At 48.7% G+C, this 12,288-nt stretch overlaps 1 protein-coding gene across 1 annotated transcript in view; it reads right to left on the reverse strand.

The window, feature by feature from the left end:
- TAGAP (T cell activation RhoGTPase activating protein) overlaps positions 1–9,821 on the reverse strand; it is a 55,989-nt gene extending 46,168 nt beyond the window's left edge. Inside the window, exons 1-2 of the mRNA XM_074924514.1 lie at positions 9,747–9,821; positions 815–903 (exon numbers count right to left, since the gene is read on the reverse strand). The gene's annotated coding sequence lies outside the window, so the exon portion shown is untranslated. The remainder of the gene's footprint in view (positions 1–814; positions 904–9,746) is intronic.
- Between the last annotated feature and the right edge of the window lie 2,467 nt (positions 9,822–12,288).

A 12,288-nucleotide genomic window follows, 5' to 3' on the forward strand; every position in this document is an offset into this window, starting at 1 on the left:
GCTACCTGAAGACCCAAAATACTGATGGCCTTCCTCTATAAGCTTTTTATTTTTTTAACACATAATAAGACTACTTTAAACACCAGCATGCCCAATTAGCAGAGCCCTTTGACTAACTGAACTGGGTTTATTATTGGAGGATAGAAGGGAAGTCAGGGTGTTGCAGTGAAGTAGCTGCAGTTCAAATGATAGTGTTCCTCTACATATTGGAAATCAGTTTAATGAAGGAAGGAGGCACTGCCACTAACATCAGCAGAAATTTCCCATCTGTTTGGCTAGGCAAGATATGACCTGTAGCAAAATAAGCAAGTAAATACCACCACAGCCAACTCTTCTGCCTGTTTTAAAGGCTTTGCCACCCAAAAGAAAGAAAAACAGTCAGAAAGCAATGAATCTAAATGCTCTGCAGGGGAAACTTAGTGGAGACTTCTCAACAACATAGGCAGAAACTAATATGAATGAGGAGCCAGCGCTGGCAACCCTTGTCCTGTGGTGAGAAAGATGAGAGGAAGAGGTTGAGCTCCTGCTGGGCTTGCACAGACCTGGTGGGAGGGTGAGAATAGCAGCTGGGGGCAGTGCCAGGATGTGCAGGTCCCACCACCTCTCCCCTCCATCCCCGCTATGACAGCAGTCTCCACTCTGCACCCATGACTCTGCCAGCTGAGCTGCCTGGGTCACTGTGTGTGTGCTCCGTTGTCTGCAGCTCACCTGGGGTCCTCTAGTGCAGGATGCTGAGATATATGCATGAGCAAGCCAAGATATATCACCTTGCTCCTGGGTATTAAATATCTGTGCAGGCACATGAAGTACCTACCTGGCTGAAGGCAACCATGGCTTGCTCAAACCTTTGCTGAATAGGAGCGATGGTGCTGAACACCGTCGGGAAGGAGCAGTCTTGAGGGGCTGAAAATGAGAATAAGTTTTTTATCAGTTTCCATCATCCAGCAAAATTCCCACAAAGGTGAAGGATTTGAGCATTTAGAGGAGTCACTGCTACAAAGTGGGTATGGGAAGAGGATAAAGTCTGTTTGTGCTCCTAACTACTGGATGCTGCAAATGTCCCCTCAAGTGCCAGGGCTCCAAGCCCCACAGCAGTTGGCACAACAGCTGCTGCCCCAAAGAGCCAGCTGGGCATGACAGCACTAGCCAGGGCACGGGCACAGCCACAGTGCCATAGGCAAAGCGCTGGGGCCACCAGCTGAGGCATGCCAGTGAGTGTCTGCCCAAATCAGAGCATCCTCAGCACTGGTGCCTGCATGGGTCTGCCCCTGAGATCCTTTTACAGGCAGTGGGGAGACATGGGTGCTTGTAGGGCACTGTTCTTCCTTCCCTGCTTCTGCAGATGGCTTTGGAAGAAGTGGCCAGAACTGCCCACTTCTCTGCGCTGACTATAAAAGGCCCCTGGAGCAGCTGGGTTGGATACAGATCTCCACACTTTGTAATATGTGATGAGAGGAGGCTGCTCTCAGTGAGCCCAGCTGGGCTCCCAGAAGCGAGCCGGGTGCCATGCAGAGGCAACCAAGCTGGCTTTGATTAGAGGTGAGTAAGCTGCCTCCTGCAAATCCACAGGGGAGCTGCCTGCTTCTAAAAGAGCTCAAATCCCTTAAATCTGTACTTCAGGAGAGTGGCCTCTGTGTGGCCACACCATCTGAATGTGAGCATGAGCTCCAGGGAACAAGGCTATTTCAGGAACAAGTGACACAGCAGAGGAGCATCAGAGGCAAGAAATGGCTCCTTGCTGCCAAGCGTTGACATGAGGCCGATAAAGGGCAGGTTACCACCCTTCGGGGGACGTCCGTCTTATTAAAGTCATATTTGCAGGTTTTTTTTTAGATACTTGAAAAGCAGAGTGATATATTTACAGACAACTTTCTGAACATTTGGCCCCATTTACTGAGTGGAAAAAGAATGATTAAAAATGCCATCTGCTTTCTATTGAAACTTTGTCCCAACTTGATCAGAATTGCAGCAGCTTTCACCTCTAACTGTCTATTTTTACTCCTGAAGGTTGTTAGCAGCATACTACTCCATGTAGTATACAAATGGCAAACAAGCCCTACTATCTGTGTCTGCAAATCTTCTCTCCTGGGAGAAGTAGAAAAGTGGTCTCAGTCTTTTGCCGGGGAGTCATGGAGGAGCAGGTGAGTGTGTGTGTGTGTCTGCATGCACATGTGTGCACCAAGCACTGCTGCCAAAGTTGGAGCTGAGACGAGGAAGTGAGTATTTCCCTAGAGGGCAGAACCCAAGATCTCACTGAGTCACTGCAAACCAGCCCAGCGCAAAAGGTGGGCACCTGCGCAGCACAGAGCGGAGCTGAGGGCACCACGCACTCCTGGAGGGTGTCGAGGACCAAGCCCTGTGAAGGGTGATGAGGCGTCAAGTCGGCTGAGACTGCCTCATGGTGTCCGGGCCCATGTAACCCCCCAAAAAATGCAGTTTCACATGAAATGAGCAATGCCCCTGGTTATCAGGAGAGAAAAGTAAAGCACTAGCAGGAGAAGTCACCTCGCTCCCGTTGCAGGGAAAGCTGCTGGCACACACGGCCACGAAACTGCAGCAGCACTGCGGTGAGAGGCTAGAAAACCCCTTTCTGCTAGCAACAGAGAAAGTCAGGAGTGACACTGGTATATTTACTCCTGGTTTATACCTGGTTTATACCAGTTTGACACTGGTATATTTAGTCCTGTGGCCTCTCTGCCTGTGGGAGCTTGTGTGACAGGAGTAAGTGACACTGCTTCATACCTGCAGAGGAACTGGTTTCTGAATGCAATAGTTGTTCTCACGCTTGTACTATCATGGACCTTTTTGCTGCCTACCTTTGACAAAAACCTTAAAATACACAATCAAAAGTCAAAGAAATGAACATTGAAGTTGCTTGTTATCTATATGTGTGACAAAGCCCATGTTGCTCTCTCACTGCAGAGCACATGGAGTTAAATGTGTTTTGGGGAAAGGTTATTCTCCTAAGACACTGTGGGGTGTTGTCTTTATGCTTGAGCCCACTAGGACTCTTGGGGAAGTCCTCTAACTCCAGTTTACAATATCGTATGTGTGGAGGGCACAGCTTGTCCATCACTGTTTCCAAAGATATCAGGATAAATCACTGGTCTGATGATACAGCAATAAAAAGAGCTGCACACTGCAGGGTAAGTGAGGATGAATCCTGACCCAAGCAGAGGTCTGTTTTCTTCCCAGCTTACTCCCTTGTGTCATGAGTTCTGACCATATCAGCTTATGAAACTGTCAGTGTTGTCTGTCATCTCGCTTCCTTTTAAACCCAGGAGGACTGTTCAGTGCAGGCTCCCAAACAAGCTGCACATGGGAGAGCAGACACCACTTTCTTAATCTGGTGCAATGTCTGCCAGCAAGCGACACTGCAAGGAACTATTTCTGAACCCACCTCTGGCCAGCCGGTGGCACATTCTCTGCAGAGTGGACAGGGGATGCTCAGGAAAACACAACTTTGCCGACTGCTGCCTGGGGTGGGGATAGGGCTTATGGCTGGTGACAGCATGATGCTCAAGGTGCCTGCATCAGTGTGACACCAGCAGGGCAAAGACAGAGCATCGCACTGCAGGGAAGAACAAGTTTGTTCCTTTCCCTGAACCAGTGTAAAGCAAATGATTTCTGTTACTGTTGTTCCTGTTATTCTAGAATTGCCACAATTTCATCTACCAAGTGCATATAGCGAAGAACCTAATGAGCAATATGTTTCAAGTTACACATATGTACACATGCACACATTTTGGCACCAGTGAAAATATCAGACCTGATGTTCCACCTCTCACTCCAAATACGAGGGAGAGCAAGACCTGGCTCTGGGCTCTAATGCTGAAGGGTCTCCTGGGAAGCTGAGGCATGAACCCAAATGTCACCACTGTGGGGTGGGGAGCCACAGACGGTCCTGCAGAAGCCACCGTGCTTTGCAGCAGGGTTATGTGGTTTAGCAGACCCAGCTCTGGGTGAGGGACAGAGTCAGCGGCAGTTTGCTACCTCATTGCAGAGGTGGGAAGCATGGCCCCAGGCCCAGCAGCAGGGATGGGGTACAGACGTTCCTTGATTCACCCAGCTCTGGTGCTTGTCATCTGCAAAAGGAGTGCGCTGGCTGCCAGCTGAGACAGTAAGAAGTCCTTCCAAATTGTTCCCTTCCATAGGTCCCTAGGTGATGGTTTCTCCTCTCAGTGGATTGCAAACAAATCCTGCCTGGATGAGGTGAGAGGTTTCCTACCACATTTCAGTAGCAAAGGACTAAATCTAGGAAGTGGGAGTTACCAAGATGTGGAGAATCAACCCAGTGCATGCAACATGTTTCAGATAAAAGCAATATATTACTTTATCAGAGTCCAGGGGCTTGGAACTGGCTATTTCCACATGGAAAGCTCATTCAGTTTTCATGATTTTAAAAAAATTAAACCAATGCCTTGTTAGACAAGTTTTCACAGGAGTTCCCACATGTATATTTTTTCCTTGTGGATTGAATACTTGTCAGTGCAAAAAGAGCTCCATGAGAAGCTCCCACCAGCCCCCCAGGGCTGCTGAGTTGTGTCCCAGCCCTCTTGCTTCTTCATGGCTACTGGGCATCTTTACCAGGGATGTCATCCCCTCCCCTGCCTCCTGTGTGATCCCTAGTAAAACCTCCCTGCCCTCTTTGGAAATCCCTTAGAAAGCCAGAACAGGTGGGCAATGCCAATGCCAGGTTGGTGGTGCAAAACCTGAACCTGGACAGACATGCCTGTCAGATTTTGTGTTTGGTCTTAAATTTACATGGAGAGGATGGTCATTTTAATTTGTTTTATTGAACTGAATAATATTATGTCATAAGGAAAAACTGTATTCCCAAATATTGCTGCTACTTTGCTGGAGAAAAACTACACGTGATTTTTACTGAAAGACTGCAGCAGGTGCAGAGAAGCCAAATTAACTTTGCCCTGCGTCCAAGAGCAGGGAGAATTTGAACCCATGCCAGTACTGACTATCAATTGCATCATACTTTCTCTCTTCAGGGGTTTTCCTCCACTTCACAGAAATCTTTTCTTGCTTCGTGGAGGATACCACAGTATCTGCCACAAGTTAAACTCCATCTCTTCTTACTCTAGCCTATAACCAGCTCTCATTCCAAGACACACCACAGATAAAGCAAGGATGACATCTGCAGATTGCAGAATTTCAGGTGCACTCACTGGAAGCCGTTTGCTTAATGAAATCACCTACATGTGCACTGCACAAGGTCTTCAACCCAGGCATCCACAAGTGCCTGAAGATTCGACTGTAACCAGGAAAACAGGAGGGAAAGCCTAAAAAGTATCCCAGTGCTCTGCACATTATGGTAAGATACAGGATACTGAGAGCACTGAACAACCTGGGAACCAATTCATTTGGTTTTTGAAACTGGCAGAGAAGTCACAAGTCCTTTATTAGCTCAAATCACTCCAAAAAAACCTGAAAATCCAGAGTTTAGTCATTCTTCCTCGGGTGGGCTAACCACGTGCTGCTAGTTTATAGGCACAAATGCATTGCTTGTTTTTACTCATTCAGAAAGCCTTTGAAAGCGTTACTTCCTTCAGAGATATACAGGATTTTGCCATCTGGAGAGACTTTTAGGTGGCCAGATTCTTCAGCAGGCAAGGGCCAGCACTAGCTGGAAACTAAATCTGTTTCTAAGACCTTGGACTTCTGTTTCTTCAGGACTTTCAGAAATGCCCCCACATCTGCAAACCTACTTCTACAATCCTTAAAGATGAACTAAAAGCCTCTTTGCCTCATCACCATGCTAGGCAAGAGTCCTTGTGAAAATGGCAAACCCACAACCTTCCTCCTCCTCCTGAAAGGAGGTAGGAACAGAGAAATTTGACAGGGTTCACATTAAGCAGTTGCTTAAACAAAACCCCAGGAAGCACCAGAAGCAGAAGCAGAGGGGAGCCCGGGGGTTTTCCAGGAGGAGTGTGCTGGCAGGTAAAGCTGTCTTTCCTCAACCAGGTTTTCCCAGGGGATACACCGAAACTCCTGGGGACTTTCCATTCCCTGGCCATGTCATGCATGTGCATGGGCTGGGGAAGGGGCAGCTGTGACTACCCCAGCACACTGGCCCACTAAAAAGAGGATGAAAAGGGGCTCCTGGAGGGGATGAGTCCTTTAAATGAGCTTTTGCCTGGACCTCTTCCCCAGTTTGTCTCTCACCTGAGGCCAGCAGCAAGGAGGGGACAAGAGCCAAGGGGGTAGCCCTGCTTTACCTTGGAAGCAGGACCACCTCTCCCCCCAGCATGGCCAGGCCTCAACCCCTGAGTGGTCACCACAGTTGGGGCATCATCACCCATGTCCCCCTGACCATCTGCTAAGGGGAAGGATCTGGTTGCCTCCCACAGGGAGGCGAGTGGGTGCAGCCAGTGCTGTACAAGCATCGTGGCACAGGAGGCCTTGCCCGGGCAGGCATGGTGGGAACAGGTGAGATGGGGAAGTAATGGGGGTGACTGAGGAGATGGGAGCAAGGGACCAAATCTTGTCACTAACTGTTGTCATTCACAAAGGATAAGGGAAATGAAAGAAGAGGAGGAAAGGGTATAAGCCAGGCAGAAAAGGGGTGAGGTCCCCCAGCTGCGAGGAAGTGAGAAGGGCTCGGAGCAGGCGGTGCAGAGCAGAGCATCGGACACTCACCGAGACAGTGCTGCGCGGCCAAATTAAACTGCCTCAGATGCGGCTGATGCCAGGGCTCAGACTGTGCCTGCAGTAGCCAGCACTGCCCACCCCGAGGCAGAGCTCTGCTCCCCACCAGGAACAGCCCAGGATGCTGCTGCCTCAAGGAGGGCAAGGGCTGAGAGGGTCACTGCTACCTGGCATGGACCAAACAGGTGCCAGGGCTGGCTCTAGCAGTTTATGCATATTATTATAATTTATACTGATTATGGATAATTGTGCTTCAGTGCCACAAAGGACTCTCAAGTGCTACATAATCCTGGACATTTCTGCAGCCAGTCCCACTAGCTGCCGTTTTGGACGGGCAGCCCTCAGCCAGTATCTCCCAGTGGCACATAGATGGGTGGCATCAGTTGGGTCTTTTATCCCCCACAGACCAGGGCACCCCTGGGACCCGTCCTGTGCTTTGCTGCCCCGCCATCCCCAGCAGTACCTGCAAGAGTGGCCCTGCAGGTGGTCCCTTAGGGTGAGGGGTTGGTTTGGCTCAGTCAGGAAGTCTGGGAAGGAACTTACAAATATATGCAAGAGGAAGATTTCTGATCTCAGTTCTATCAGTGATGGCAGAGTGGCTCCTCTGAAATAAACTGCAGCACTCCTGATTTAAGATAACCATCCCAAGGAGTGGCTCCGGGCTTATATGGAACAAACCAGACTGGAATTTGTCTCGAGCTGGTCTATAATAAAACTATTTTCCAAAGCTACTTTGCACTATTAACATTTCTGGAGTCAGCGCAGTTACTCTGAACTTCTGAACTTCTAACAACACATCAATAAACAGATTTTTATCTAAAGAGGTTTAAAACCCAACAGCCTGATTACGGGGACTGGTGGGATTTTCTTTACTGACTGTGTAGTCAGTATGATTTAGAGCCCCCGCAGGGGCCCTGCTTGCAAGCTCTCTAAGAGCCAGCTGTGACAAATCCCCCCACAAGATCCACTGGGCACTGCTGCTGTTCCCAGCACTGGTGGCACCAGGAGGTTTTTCCTCATCATCATCTTCCCACATTTCTGGTCCTGCCTTCCCGGTGTCCTGCCCTCCTGCGGGGCCAGTTACTTGTCTGGCATCACATCCCTGTTTTCCAAGGTAATAAATTACTGTGGGATGCAGCTTTGCACTGGACTTCATTAACCCCAAATACTGTCATCCCTTTTCCTGCCACACCACGCAAGCCAGGCATCCATAACTATCTGCAGTAGATACACATTTCTCAAGGTCCCAGGAGGACCCACTGGTCTGCGGCAGATGGTGCACCAGCCCGATGGATGCATGAGGCTGGGGAGGCGATTCACCCTCCTTGTCTCTTGGGATCACATCCCAGTACAGCCTGGCAGTCCTGTGATGCTCCATTCCTGTGCCATTACAAGGGGTGTACCTACATTGTTAGTATCACAAAAAGCAGGATGTATTATAAGTTGAGGAGCCTTATTCAGTACTGTCTTGTTCCATTTTCAAAGACCATTGGTACTCTGAAAAAGTACCAGGCTTAGGTAAATTAGTGGGGAGCCAGATCCATAAAACTAGAAGTGAAGACTAGACTGAACATCAAAGTGCAGCAAGACAGATCCAGCTCCATGCTATGGGTGCAAGTGCAGGGGCTGTGTTATGTCTAAAGAAAACAGCATTTTTTTCAATGTCTGTTGAAGGATCACTTTTGAAAAAAGTTAATTAAAGTAAAAATTGATCTCGGGGCAGTCACCATCCCAACTTTCTCTGCGAAACAACCACCTACTTCTTTCTTTTTGTTTCTTTCCATCTTTCTCACCAGAAATAGAAAAATAAAGAGAGGTTAAAAAGAAAGAAATGGCAAGAGAGAGAAAAATAAGCTTATCTGAAATTTTGATTTTTTTACTTTTTTTTCTACAGGCAGCTTTGAACAAAACACAACTATTATTTGTTTCTTTTTTTCCCCTCAACTCTTTATTTTTCAGTAAGGTTTTTCTTATTGGGAAACTGTCCATTTCTGCTAGCAGTTCTAGTTTTGGAGAGCAGGAGGAACAATGGAAAACTAGATCAGTTGACATGTAAAATGCACTTCCAGACTTTATATTTGGAAACTCTGAAGCTCCCACTTATGATCCAGGCACCTCTATGTAAGCGATTCATGCAGAGAGCCCCTGCCACTAATCTCAGTTTTTGTGGAAAGGCCTATTCATCAAAGCTGACAATATCATGAAGAAATGCTGTGTTTCGGTGCAGAGATTCAGTCCCTGGCAATTTTCTTTTTGTTTACCAGCCAGCACCTCGCTCCTGTTTGAGGTCAGACTAAATGATGTAACGGTCCCTTCTGGCCTCACAATCGATGGGCTGGTGGCCGGAGCTCCTCTCCCTGCTGACAGGACCGATCGCTGCAGCTGAGACCCACCCTGGGGACCGGGCTTTGGTCCTGGGCTCTCATCAGACGACCAGGTGCCGTGTAACAGAGTTCACAGCATGCACTAATGTGAAACCCCTCTCTTGCAATGATGTTAAACCACTCCGTAACAAACAATAATGACAAGGAAAAAAAAACTCTTTAACTCTTTCCCTCACACAGATACAGCCAAGAAACCCGCCGGTTTTATTTTAACCAATATCCATTTACTCGTGGCTGAGGGTTTTGGTTTGTTCGTTCTGTTTTCCAGGACTCTGCTGCCCTAAAGCGGTGTCTGAGCGGTTTGACCGTGCAGTGATTTCATCAAGCAGATTCTTCAGATCCTGTCTCTGGCAAGAGGTGGGGGACTGCACGTTTGCCTGACCTCTGATAACCTGACCCTGGTACCGCCCGCTCCCCGTGGGTAAGGAGCGCTCTGCCGTCCGGGGCTGGGGCACCAACCCGCTGAGCCCAACCGTCCCCTCGGAAGCGCATTTCTAGACTCAGGCAAGAGAAGTCTCGGGTTTTGCTTTTTCCCAAATTCAAGACCGAGTTCAAAGTCCCAGGCAGCTGCTCAGCAGACTCTATCCTCACGCAACCCGCAGCACCAGCAGCAGCAGCATCACCTCTGTCACCCGGCAAGGTGAGGTGCTGCCCCGCGTCCCCACCCCGGCCCCGGCCCCGGTCCCGGCGCTCCGCACTCACCGCCCCAGGCGCGGGGACCCCAACGCCGCCGCCGCCGCCGCCGCTGCCCCTCCGGGCCGCCCCGCCTGCCCGCGGCCCCGGCATCGCGCCGGGAGGCGGCCGCAGGAGCCGCCGGGGAGCGGGAGGGGGGCGGGAGGGGCGCAGCGCTGCGCGGCCGGTCCGCCTCGGGCGCGGAGCCGGAGCGAGTGAGCGGAGCCCCCGCTGGCGGCTCCCCCCGCCCCGCTCCGCGCTCCCCGCCGAGGGAGGAGTCGCTCCCTCCCCTGGCAGCATCACCCGGGGGGGCCGCTGGCAGAGCTGGGCTTGCCGGAAAAGAGGAGACAAAAATCAATGGGCGCAGGGAGAAATGAAATGAAAAGCGACTCACAAAAATAACAACAACAATTTTTTTAAAAAAAAAAAAAAACAAACAAAAAAAAACAACAAACCTTCATGGCTCCTTATTTATTGGTGGGACAGCCAAGGCCTGTTCGCCAGAATTGCTACGGAGGCAGCGTGGAAGGCACAAATGTAACATCACAGGGTGTCAGAAAGAGCGAGTTGGACTCACCGAATGTGAGTCCATCAGGGATGCAGGAATGAGGGATGGGGCCAAGGGACATTAAGGATAGGGGTCTGTGTCACCACTGACCTGGAGGTAAAGGCTCTATAATGCTCTCATCATCCCCATCATCCCTACAAGTGTCCAGTTTGAAAACTGGAAAACGCATCCCTGGTGTCCTCCCGGGCACAGGTTTGGGGAATCACCCTTTTAATGCTGGTAAGAATTGCGCAGGGTTCTCAGACAATTGGGATTGACTTTCTACTACCCAACACGCTCCTTCTTCTTATCAAAATCTAAATGACCCAAATGCAAGGGAGCTTTATCTGTTCAAAGTGGGTTATTTCCTCTACAGACTTGCCTGTACTTAACCATTGTATTTTACAAGTCACCTGCTCTCAGCTGAGCTGTGTGGCTCAGCAGCTAGAGATGTCGTTGAAGGGATTTGTTTCAAGAAATGATTAATTGCTTCCAGAAGGGTCACTACCTCATGCAGTCCAGATTGTGGTATTTTCACCAGGAAAAAGCACAGGAACTGCTCTTTCCCATGAGAAGGACAAGTGTCCTGTCCAATGTGGGCTGGTTAATAAGAGCTCCAGTTTGTCCTTGAGGAGGAAGAGGGATGAATTATCGTGTCGCTGACTGTCCAACAATGCACCCTCTAGGAAAAAAACCCCATCAAAATATAGCACCTTTCAAAACCACTCAGACCCCCAGAAAGGACAGGTAGATAGAGACTCCTGCAAAAGTTGCATCTAGTGACAGAGGCTCTGCCCTTGCTTATGTACAGCCAACCACTGTAAAATCAGCCGCCCAGCTCTGCCTGTATTACCCTCCTTTTCTTGGCTCTGTGTGATCCAGGGAGTTCTGGGGGCTTTTTGGTTTGTTTGGGTTTTTTCCCTCTTGTATTTTTTCAGCTTTATTGCTGAGCACATCTCTTGTATAAAATATTAATAGAACTTCTTTCCAAGGTGTTGGGTTCCCTCTGTGACACTCTCTGGCAGCCTGCAAAAATCAACAGGGAACTTACATGAGGTTTGGCATCATCAGTGCAACTATTGTGAAGGCTCAGTTAAGCCCTCCAGGACATGAACGCAGGCCAGCTTTTCTGGAAGTTGCAATATGTTCCCAGACAGCATGATCAGGAGTGATTGATTTCTACATTTACAAATTTGTTTATTATGTGATATTAGCTCAAGCTGGACAGACAAAATTATGGCTTGAGACTTTTAGAGAAGCAAGACAGACCATTGCTTTCTGCCTATTGTTGTTTAGATCAGAAATGTTTTCCAGATCACTGCAAAGGGAAGAAATTTTTTCTAAGGTCACACAATGTCTTGGCCAGGACCTATCTGCATGTGAAATATTGGAGAATTTTGGAAGGTGGTAACCGAAGATTACAGTGAAAGGAAGAGAATGAAAATCAAAATTGAAAACATGGTCATCTTATTTCTTACAATTCATATTTCTTTTGGTGCTTATGCTAAAAAAACACCATGTTTTGCTCTGCACAAAGCCTCATATGTGTCAGCAGTGTAAGATTAACTGTGATGCCTAATTAAAACAGGCAGTCACCAATTAAGATAATAAAAAATTGCTATTTGAAATTCATAAGAGACTGAGAAGTTAAAAAGACACTTATCTTATCCAAGAGCTTAGCAGGCTTTCATTTGCAGATATTTAAGAAAAAAAAAAAAAAAGGTGAAGACGCACTCTGGAACATAGCCCAGTAAAATCAGAGAGGAGTCTGCAGGCTTCTGTGATGCTTCATTACTAAAGTGCCTGCTGCCAGGCAGCCCGCTTGCTTTTGCACTCCATCTGCCACGTCTTGTACATACTGAGATGCAGGCTCTGCTACCATCACTTCTGTTGACAGTTACCCCTCAGGTGTCCCTAACAGCACTGCTCGGACCACCTGAACAGTGCAGGACCTGCGCCGGTGCCTGGGTTTTCCTTGGGGCAGGGACAACATTTTGCTGACATTCAGTCAATGTTGCTCGCTCT

Source organism: Athene noctua, chromosome 1 (assembly GCF_965140245.1).
Source record: "Athene noctua chromosome 1, bAthNoc1.hap1.1, whole genome shotgun sequence".
Taxonomy (NCBI): domain Eukaryota; kingdom Metazoa; phylum Chordata; class Aves; order Strigiformes; family Strigidae; genus Athene; species Athene noctua.